Here is a 12164-nt window from a genome sequence, read left to right as displayed (position 1 = left end):
CCCAGGTGGGATTGATTGGTGTTAAAAAGCTATGAACATTAAGAATTTTACATGTCTAATATCTCATATGGAAGGGCAGTTTGTATCTTTGTCTATTTGATGCAATCTTGTTGTGTAGAGAGTTTGTGGATTGAGAGTTGAATATATAAACTTGTATGAAAAGCTATCAGGCTGTAGAGTTGTGTTTATGGGATTTTGGTGTACAGAAACATCCCAGGACAGAGGCAGAGAACAGGTGGTAGTAAACCACCAAGGGAACAGAGTTGTGTGGACAAGTTGGGCTGTGGTGGCAGCTCAGACCAGGTGCCAGAGGTGTGTGCGGTTACTTATCAGGGTCGGGCCTGAGGAGTGAGACCTTAGTCTGAGAAAAGAGATAAACCCTATATAGTTTTTAATATTTACTGCAACAATTAGCCCTCTATCTGGTGTAAGATTTGTAAAGATCTTTTCCAAATCAGTTGGTTGCAGTTTTGTCCTATTGACAATGTACTTTACCTTACAAACGCTTTGTGATTTTTTGAGGTTTCACTTGTCTATTCTTGATCTTAGAACATAAACCATTGGTATTTGTTCAGGAAAATTTCCCCTGTGCCTATGTGTTCTAAGCTCTTTTCCCCTTTCTCTTCTATTAGTTTCAGTGTATTGGGTTTTATGTGGATGTCCTTGGTCCACTTGGACTTGACCTTTGTACAAGGCAATAAGTATTCATCAATTTGCATTCTTCTACTTGCTGACCGCCAGCTAAACCATCACTATTTGCTGAAATTTCTTTCTTTTTTTTTCTACTTGATGTCTTTAGCTTCTTTATCAAAGATCGAGTGACAATTCTTCTCTCCTTCTATCTCCTGTATTCTGTTGTTGATGCTTGTATCTATGATTTCTGTTCTCTTTCCTAAATTTTCTAACTCCAGGATGTCTCCATATATATATATATATATATATATATATATATATATATATATATATATATGTATGTATATTGTTTCTATTACCATTTTTAAATCCTGGGTGGTTTTTCTCAATTCCTTCTCCCATTTTGTAGTGTTCTTCAGTATTTCTTTAAAAGAGTTATTCATGGTATTTCTCAAGTCATCTATCATCATTATGAGATATGATTTTAAATCTAAATCTTGGTTTTCAGGTGTGATGGGATATCTATGTCACCTGTCATCCTGAGTATGTTAGAGCACCTCCTTAGTTATTTTTCTTAAGACTACAACAAAGTACCTGATAAAAGCAATTTAAAGAAGAACACCCTTACTTTGGCTAAGTGTTTGATGACTTCCTCATCATGATAGGGAAGTCATGGTGGCAGAACATGAGCCAACTGCTTATGTTATATTTGCTGCCAAAGAGCAGAGGTGATGGCTAGTGTTCAGTTTTTGTTTGTTTGTTTTGTTTTGTATTTTTTTCGTTGTTCATTCATTGTTGAAACCCAGTTCATATAATGATGCCATCCACATTTATTGTAGCTCCCTATACAATATCTAACTTTTGCCATTTATGTAAGTAGGAAATGTGAACCTACAGAAACTACTTGTTCATTGATAAAATTCCTAAAATGTAGCAAATGAAAGATTGACATCCAAGGCAATTTTAATCCAGCAATATGGCTGCTCTAACAAGGGGTCACATCCAAAGACTTTCTAGATCATGTGATTTGTCTGTAATGCAGAAATGCCCTGGATTATCTTATGATCTGTCTGGAACACAGACATACTCTTACAGACTTTACATCTTTAACAATGTAGGTGAGGTTAGTTTATAAAAAAAATAGCCATATTTGGCAGTGACATCTAATTAAGCAGCAGACAAAGTGAAAAATCAGAGAAAGATTTAACAGAAAGAATCAGAGATATGATATACCCAGATTTCATGAAGACAGGAAAGAGAGGTAACTTAATAAAGGTGTATGGGGTGGGAGGTGGTTTAATGGAACAGTTTTACAGAGACAGGTTGCAAGTTTTCATGACAGAATAAGCCAGAGAATGAGAAAGAAGTAGAAGATTATACAGAGTGCAAGAATTAGTTTGATGGCAAGAAGAGAAATTCAGTGAGAAGCCAGTTTTAATAAGTCAGCTAGCACAGGAATTTTGACGAGTAGCTAAATTATACAGTCAGACAGAGTTCAGAAAGAACTAGAAAGGGTGAGCTTATTCCAAGGGAAGCCTTTGAGATGACAATTATTATTGGTGAGTAAAAGTTTTATTTACAGATGTATAGCAGGAGCATGTAATCTTTTTCACAGACACTTTTTATCAATTCTTAAATTTGGCAAATTATCTTCTGTCCACTGACAATTATATAGGAAGTTCTGGTTATGATGCATAGTGCCTGGTTGATTAAAGTGAGTGTGAACTAAACTTATAACCCTGGCATTCCAAGGCAGAGGTAGAAGCAAGAACCCAAGAACTCATCAAAATGATCATGTACCATGATCAAGTAGGCTTCATCCTTGGGATGCAGGAATGGACTAATATATGTAAATCCATCAACATAATCTACCATATAAACAAACTCAAAGAAAAAAAAACACACGGTCATCTAACTAGATGCTGAGAAAGCATTTGACAAAATTCAACACCCCTTCATGTTATAAGTCTTGGAAAGAACAGGAATCCAAGACCCATACCTAAACATAACAAAAGCAATATACAGCAAACCAATAGCCAACATCAAAGTTAACAGTGAGAAACTTGAAGCAATCACACTAAAATCAGGGACTCAACAAGGATGCCAACTCTCCCCGTATCTATTCAACAGAGTACTGGAAGTCCTGGCCAGAGCAATTAGACAGCAAAAGGAAACCAAATGGATACAAGTTGGAAAGGAAGAAGTAAAAATATCACTATTTGCAGATGACATGATAGTGTATGTAAGTGACCCCAAAAATTCCAGGAGATAACTTCTACAGCTGATAAACAAGTTCAACAAAGTGGCTGGATATAAAAGTAACTCAAACAAATCAGTAGCCTTCTTCTACTCAAAGGACAAATATGTGGAGAAAGAAATTAGGGAAAAGATACCCTTCACAATAGTCACAAACAATGTGAAATACCTTGGTGTTACTCTAACTAAGCAACTGAAGGACCTTTATAATAAGAATTTCGAATTTCTGGAGAAGTAAATCTAAGAAGATCTCAGAAAATGGAAAGATTTCACATGCTCACGGATTGGAAGGATCAACACAGTAAAAATGGCCATCTTACCAAAAGCAATCTACAGATTCAATGTAATCCCCATCAAAATTCCAAACCAATTCTTCATAGAGTTAGAAAAAAGCAATGTGCATTTTCATCTGGAATAACAAAAAACTTACAATAGTGAAATCCATCCTCAACAACTCGAAAACATCTACAGAAATCATCATCCCTGACCTCAATCTATATTACAAGGCAACTGTGTTAAAAACTGCATTGACGGATAGAGAGATAGGCATGTGGATCAATGGAATAGAACAAAAATTCCAGAAATGAACCCTCACGTAAATGGTCACTTGATTTTTAACAAAGGAGCTGTAAACATTCAATCAAAAAAGGGCAGCCTCTTCAACAAATGGTGTTGGTTCAACTGGTACTCAGTATGCTGAAGAATGAAAACAGACCCTTTCTTATCTCCTTGTACAAAGCTAAAGTTCAAGTGGATCAAAGATCTCCACATTAAACCAGGTACATTGAAATTATTAGAAGAGAAATCTGGAAAGGATGTGGAGAAAGAGGAACACTTCTCCACTGTTGGTGTGGTTGTAAACTAGTACAACCACTCTGGAAATCAGTCTGGCAATTCCTCAGAAAATTGGACATAGTACTACCCGAAGACCCAGTTATTCTACTTCTGGGCATAAATCCCAGAGAAGCTCCAACATACAACAAAGACACATGCACCACAATGTTCATAGCAGCCCTATTTATAATAGCCAGAAGCTGAAAAGAACCCAGATGTCCTTCAGTAGATGAATGGATACAAAAATTGTGGTATATTTACACAATGGAGTACTAACTAGTCAGCTACCAGAAACAATGACTTTATGAAATTCCTAAGAAAATGGATACAACTAGAGAATATCATCCTGAGTGAGGTAACCCAGTCACAAAAGAACGGACATAATATGCAGTCACTGATAGTGGAATACTAACCTCAGAAAGCTCTGAACACCCCAGAAACAACTCACAGACTATATGAAGCTCAAGTAAAAGGCCAAAAAAAAAAAAAAAAAAAAAGCCTCATTCCTTCTATTAATGTATAGCACCCTCTCAGAGTGTGGTACACCTGGACCTCAAATCATTAATAATCCATGATCTGAGATAATAGCCTTGTGGCAATTTTTGGTATTCACAGATCATTATGTTTAATCTATACCCAACAAGAAATCTGTTTCCATGTTACGTTCTGTCCTCCATGTACTTCATGCTTATGGTAACTAGTGGGATTTCAATGCATGCTATCAAACCTCTAAAAGAATTATGTACTGACAAAACTATTCATACAGTGTTATGCCAAAATGCCTTTAAAAATCTGTATATGTATCCCTCTTTTTTTTTAAATAAAGTGGTAGGAAAAAGAAAAAAAAAGAACAGAATTTCAACATTATACTTGGCTGTGCAGCAAGTTCTAGGCTACCCTGAGATACAAGATACCTTGCTGCCCCCACCAAATAAAAAAATAAAAATAAATTAAAAAGGAAGATAAATGGAAAATGATAATTATATAAAATTATATGACTAATAAAGATTAACATGTCCTTTTTATTTTTACTATATACATGAAAACTTAAGTTGATCAGAGCTACTAGTTGGACAGAAATGATCTATATTTCTTTTTATATTCCTGCTTTTAGTTCAGCTGTAGACTTGAAGGTGTTCTTCTTTCTTGTTTAAAATGATAAAGCAAGATTAAGTTTCTAATGTCCATTTAGTGATCTTTGTGATTTATAGTTTACATATGTACATGTATACATGTATATTTATCATATTCCTATTTATCAATCTACCATCTATACCTATCATTATATATATATACATACATATATATATATATATATATATATATATATATATATATATATATATATATGTATATAGAGAGAGAGAAAGGGGGGGAATGTCATCACCTTTCTTTCTGGTGTGATTTTTTTTTATGATTAATGTTTATTTCTTCACAAAGTCTAGATAAATATGTAAGTGAATATCAGTACATTTTAAAGTTGTCATTGTACTCACTATATGCTCTGATAGAGATAGAAATTCTGGTGTGATTTTTTTATTGCTGGCTTGCTGTAAGGAACTGCCTTCGATGAAACTTTACTAAAGAGTTACAGCTTTACAGTAAAAAGAAATTGCCTTCTCTCATCTTGTGACATAAATTAAAAAAAAAAATCAAACCATAGCACATAGTAAGTCTCCTTATGCTACTGACCTGGTCCAATTATTACTTAATAAGAGATCAATGAATAGCACAAGCTGATTTTGTAAGCAGAATCTATGTCCAAGTGTGGAACTCAACTAAAATCAGTCAGAGAATCTGACAGTAAAGAAGAGAGAAGTTTCCTTAAGAACAACATTGACTTACACAGGCACTTAACAATCAACAATAGGTTGTCATTTTCCTTCTGTTCAAATAGCCTGATTTTCATTTCCACCCTTCTTTCAGTGCATATCACTTACTTCCAAGGATAAAACATTTGGATGGCTGTTTTACATGTATTTTATGCTCATTGTAACTAGTAAGATCTTAATGCATACTATCAAACCTTAAAAAAAAAAGGTAAGCAATGACAAAAATGTATTCATATACTTTTATGCAAAAATGCTTAAAATTTGTACATTTATCTTTGTTTTTTGAAAATAACATTCTTCAATAAAAAAATAAAAAAATAAAACAAGGCAGGAGAAAAAAACATTTGGATGAATGAATTAACATAGCAAATGAATAATAAATTATCTCAATTACTGGAATTAGAGACAGTTAAACATTGATTTTAATAAAAATCATGTTAATATTTTAAATGACTCAATGAAATTATCAATTTGGAAAAATATTATTTACAAAAGTCATTCTTCATAAATGTTCCACAGAAACGTATGATAAAACTTTAGTGAGTATGTGGTTCTATCAAAGAATCATGTAGCACTGAAGCGTGAGCACAAGCTGAGTCTTACATCTTACACTAAACAAGTTTGTCATTGAGGTGATTCCTGTTCCAGACATAAGCTGAGCTGCTCTAAACTCCATTTCCTTACTTAGTTTTCAGCACATTTGACAGACATGTCTTATTCAAATCATAAGTATGAAGTTAAATACCATTTTTATTGTAAAATATCATAGTATTTACTTGTCTGTTACCCGTTTTCCCTGTATATAATCTCTTAAGATTTTATAAGAGCAAGAAATCTAAACTTATTTCAATAATTTTAAATGAACAACTTGCTTAACACAATTATATGCTGCCTGAGTTTTTCTCATATTGTATTTTCATTATCTAATTTTAACATAATTTTTGATCAGAAATGAGTTTATATCAGTTAGTAAATTCATCACAGCATCATCATCTACAGTCAATTTTGATTATATTTTGGATTTTTTTACATGTCATCTAATGTTTACAATTAAACCATAATGATAAGCTTCTAATCATGAATTTTTATCAAGAATATAAAGATTCTCAACATCAATTCCTAGGTCTTCATATGCATGCACATCTACACTACATGTGTACCCCTATACATGAAAGTTTACATATCCACATATATTTACACCCCACATGAACACAAGAGAAACAATAAAATATAATATCATTATCTTATGACTGTTTTGTATGTCATCTGATCCTTTAAGGTCTTTTACTCTTCTTGTGTTAATGGTCCACTTATAATGTAAGTTTTATGGCAAGTGTCAGTGTTTTGTCTATGACAGAATACACATTATTTAACATTTTCATTGTCCTGATTCAAGATGAAATTTCTATATCAGATGCTGGAAGGAAAACAAATTAAAGAGACTAATTCCCTAACTTCAAATTGTTGATTCAGATAGAAATGTAGGTGTGTGAGTAACACATTAAATGGCTTTTGGCAAAATGTTAAGTAGGCATTCACAGGATTCCATATTGAACAAAAATACTTTACATTCTAATTTATTTACCCTTGTTGTTTCCTTAGATATTAATGAATGCAGCATGACAGCCAATGCTGAAATGAGTGGGTTGGGAAAAACAATTGTATTTAAAATGTCAATGCTGTATTAAAAAAAAAAGAAGAAGGAGAAAAATGCTAGAAATAGTAAAAAAAAAAAAAAAAAAAAAAAAAAAAAAAAGCAAAACAAAAACAATAAAAAGGCATCCATTTGCTACCAGAAGGAAAGATGAAGCTGAATAGAACTCAAAATTACAATGACATTTGAATTCACCTTATTATACCTTTTTGATTAATGTATATATTTGTTGAATGGAGACAGCCTTTGCTTTTCCATAAGGAGACAGAATGTCAATTCCTGCAGGTGTTATAACTAATTAAACCAGTGTTTCTCTTTTGCAAGTATGATGATTGTCATAGCTCTCGGTGATTAGTCTAGATAACATTGTTAGTCCTTCCTTTTCCGGCTCAGGGGTATTGCTTTCATTTTAAAGTGTTGATTGTTTCTTATCTAACTTTCAAAATAAGATTAGATGCCTTTACACTAACACTCTTTGCATTGTGCATTTATGGAAATTTACATAGTAATTTAACTCTGAGAAGTTATTAGTGACATGCGCTTACCTTACAGGGTAAAGCCAAGGCTGGCACACAGCATAATACAGTTCTTGGATACAAGGCAACTATTCCCCAAAGCATGTGGGAGGGTGAGGAGGAACTATCAGAATAACTAATACTTAGCAGAACTTTGTTTTTTAGTCTACTTGCTGTCCATGTCTGGCAATGTTTTCTTTAGATTCTCAGTAAGATTAATGAAGAAGATGAAGAATAATTTAATTTTGTGGAGCATCTTCCATCACTTATGCATGCTAATGCTTTTGAAGGCTGACTTTGTAAAACCGGACTCTGCAGAGCACAAAGGGAGATCAGATGGTTGTTCACATCATCCCTATATCCTTGCATTTTGCATGCAAAATGCAATCTGAATCCAGGTTTCCTGTATGTTTGCACTGTAGGGAAGGTCCATATGAATCGATAGTCTCCATCTTGTCAAAACAAAACAAAACAAAAAAAACCCCAAATACTTCTAATTTCTCTATAATAAAGTTATTTCTCATTATATTGTACATTAGCATGACTTTAGAATGAGTGAAGAGAGATAAAGCAAAAATCTGTTTGGTGGTGGTAGTGTGTTTGTTGTTGGTGGCAGTAACTGTCTTTGTTTTTACAGGAAGTTTCTAACATGGTCCACAATAATTATCTTCTCCAACGCCCACTATCGTAATAATCTTCTACTGAGCACTTGCTGAACATACAAAGTTTTATTTAAGAAATCAGAGAGAATAAAAGTAAAAAAGGTTTCACTTCAATAATTAGGTTACAAAAACTGGGCTTGCCCATTTGCAAACCCCCTTCTTCCTTCTGCAATGTCTTCTATCCTGCCTGATTCTCATCCTCCTTTTTGGTGAAGTTGATAGGACCAATATATCAAAGCGAAAGTTACCTCCTTTCCCAAACAAGAACTGCACAGTTAGTTTGGAAGTGGGCTTGGCCAGGGTTTAACCTTGAGATAGCTTCTCTTCACAACACCTGGAGCTTTGTCACAAATGTGGGCTGAGTCTGTCTGTGACTTCAATTTTCTAAAGAAAATCTCGCAGAAGAAAACTGAGAAAAGCAGAACCTGGACCCACAGAAAGTGTAGGATACTGAATGTGTGGTGTTTTAAGCCGAGTTGGGATTTACTCATCTCCTTGAAGTATACAGTTAATAAAATTAATTAGCTATGGTCTTTTCTTTTGAAATCTGTTTTGCTGACCCACAAAAGATGAAACAAAGAACATTATGGTTTCTAACTGAGAAATGTTTTTGTTGTGCAATGCTCTCCCTCCCTTCCCTTTCTCCCTTCTTCCCCTCCCCCTTCTTTTCCTCTTCCTCCCTCCCTTCCTCCCTTTCTTTCTTTCTCTCCCTCCCTCTCCCTCCCTCCCCCTTTTCTCCTCTCTCTCTCCCTCTCTCCACCCCCCAGTGTGTGTGTGTGTGTGTGTGTGTGTGTGTGTGTGATTCTTCAAATACAGTCTCATGTACCTGGAACTAGTCTGACACTCACTATAAAGCTAAGGATTGACCTGATGACCTCCATACCTCTGCCCTGCAGGTGCTACATTACAGGTATGTTACCCCCAAGCCTACTTTCAATAAATATATATTTCTTAATATTCAAGTCATATGATGCTTACAGAAAAGCAAACAAAATCTACCAATATTTGCCATAATAACTTTAATGCAAGTGATAAGTGTGGAAAAAAATTACAACTTCCTGAGTTCCAAGGATATTAATGCCACTTCCAAGGAGGCATCAATGCGTGGAAATAGCATTTCCTGCCCATTAAATGCTGCCATTACATCCTTCTTACAATTGGGAATTATTGAAGGTTAGTGAGCAGAATGTTTTTGCAAAGAGTAGAATGGTTTTATAATTCCCCATTAAGATCAATTTAGTAAGATGCATTATTCTCTCTATAAAAGCCTACCTTCTTTCCCTGTTTCTGTTTTTCTTTTAACAAAACAGAATATTATGGTTTCCCAAATTAGGTGTCTTATAGTGACTAATGTTGATATCCTACCAACATCTCTGCAAGTGGGGCAGGAATCCTCCCCCAGCTCTCAAGTCTGAAGTAGTTCTCTTATGGAAGGAGGCAGTGAAGAACCCAAGCCGATTGACAGGGATTGTGACATGAATGATGAAGTTTGTGACAGAATATTCTATGCAGTTTACACACCTTAGAGGACAAAGCAGAAGCAAGTTCTAGCCAGAAAATATATTGTTTATGCCAAGCTTCCTCCCTCCTCTGTCTTTTCCTCCATTCAGGGCTCCCTCCTGAGAGCACTCTCCTTTCACTAAATCTCCTGTACCTGTGATCTGAGACTTGGCATGCACAGAGCCCGACTTAAGAGAATCCTTCAGTTCTCTCCTGCTCTCCTCTGTGATCATTTCCATATTCAAATGATCAGGACATTTACATATATTCAAATGTTCAGCTTGCAGTCACTCAGGGTACTGAATTTAGGAAAGAGGCTGCTGAACAGAAGGAGTGGTGTGGCCAAAATCTGTCTTTAATTTAGCTGCATTTAAAATAGATGAATCTAATGTCTGTTTCATGGGTCTGTGATGAAAGTATGTGTATGTTGTATTCACTGAGTTAATAATGATCTGTTTATCCTCCTATCCTTCCTTTGTCTGAGGAAAAGGATAGAGGTATGTTTAAATCTGCTGTCTAAAACAAACGAAGCAACCAAAGAAAAACAAATAATAATAAAAAAAAAAAACCAGATGATTTTGCCTAGTTTTGTAGAAATTTTACAATTCTTAGTACAGATTCTGAATCGATCATCCAGATTTGAGCTCTAGTGGTGAGTTGTATAACTTGGGCAGCCATTTGCCCCTGGGCGCCATCTTACACAGGCCTAAGCTTTCTTTAAATAGGAAAGATTGCCAGCTGGTAACTCCAACCCCACCTTTAGAAAAGCAGTGAGGTTAAATTCTTCTCTTTGGTGGCTAACCATATTCTTATCAAAATTTTAATTTGTATTTGTCAAAAGGATTACACATTGCCATTCCCTACTGATGCCCGAAAGGAGATACAAACTCAATACACAGTGGTTCTCATCAAATCCTGGTTGTCGGGGTCCACCACGGCTCGCAAGGAAGACAGGACACTCCGGACTCTTCTCAACAGCCTTTATTCAGGAACACCTCAGTGCTGATACAGGGACCCCGAGCGCGGAGCGTTTGCCTCATATTCCCTCTGGCTGGGGAGGGATGATCTGTCCTCCAGGGATTGGTGTAGTGCGACTCGCCTGATTAGTATAGCGCCACATGCACATGGTCAGTGTATATGATTACCACAAAGCAAGCCGGATGTCGGCGCCATCTTGGAGGGTGCGGTCGGGGCCGCTCCCTACACCTGGTCACTGAAATACTTATACCTCTAATGTTATTATAATTCTAATTAATCTAATTTTTGACTGTTACACTTCGATTAGCAATCCAAATATCATATAACCAAAATCTGCTGACTTTCAATTGTCTTGAGTATCTAGTGGTTATTTTCTTTTTCTCCTGTGAAGTCTTCTTTTAAACTCAAACCAGCAACTGCATCTTCATCAAGAAGTCTGGAATGTTAGAGAGAGAGAATATCTACCACATTTTCAATAAATATTAAAGAGCTTAGTTCTTTGTCACTCACAGTGTTTAATATCATGCAAGTGACAGTGTCCAGAGGTCACCTACTATCTCCATTCCTGTTTGACCTTTATCACTGACCCTTGAGATTGCTCTCCAAATGTGTCTCAAGCAGATGCAAATCTCTGTGACGGGGTCTGTGATCAAAACACTTTATTTGACAGACTAGTCTATTAAGTCACATTTTCTCCAGGTGATATGAAATAATGAAAAGGGTAACCGGCAAAAACTTCCTCTTTAGAGCCAATTCGCATATTAACAAGGAATCCTCCTTTTACATTATGCCTGCAGTTATGAGCAATATCTTTACAGCATTATGTTTCCATGCATTGCACAGATGTTTGCGTCTGCAGGCATTAAAACAGAATAAATAAGAACAAAAATTTCCTGTTTATCTTTAAATATTTTTGCTTCACAACTTAGCAAGATGCATCACAGTGTTTCTTCTGCTTGCTTCCTTTAAGTCCCTGTATCATGTGTTATAATGGGGTTCATATTCTTACCCTGTGCATAGTATTGTGTTCTGTTTGGTTCCAAAGAAGCCTGAAGGGATTGTGTCTACATATTTTGTTGAGATCTTATTTTATATTTAATATTATTAACCCATGAATTGCACTTGTGCACAGTAGTATTTCAGTCCATGTGAATTGATATATTGCTATGCCATTTGTGTGTGTGTGTGTGTGTGTGTGTGTGTCTGTGTGTGTGTGTGTGTGTGTCTGTGTGTGTGTGTGTGTGTGTGTACAGGCATGTGCTGTATGAATGCAGGGGATTCAACTCATATGATCAGTCTT

The sequence above is a fragment of the Micromys minutus genome (assembly GCF_963924665.1).
Source record: "Micromys minutus genome assembly, chromosome: 7".
Classification (NCBI taxonomy): Eukaryota; Metazoa; Chordata; class Mammalia; order Rodentia; family Muridae; genus Micromys; species Micromys minutus.
Note: the sequence above shows the minus strand (reverse complement) of the source record.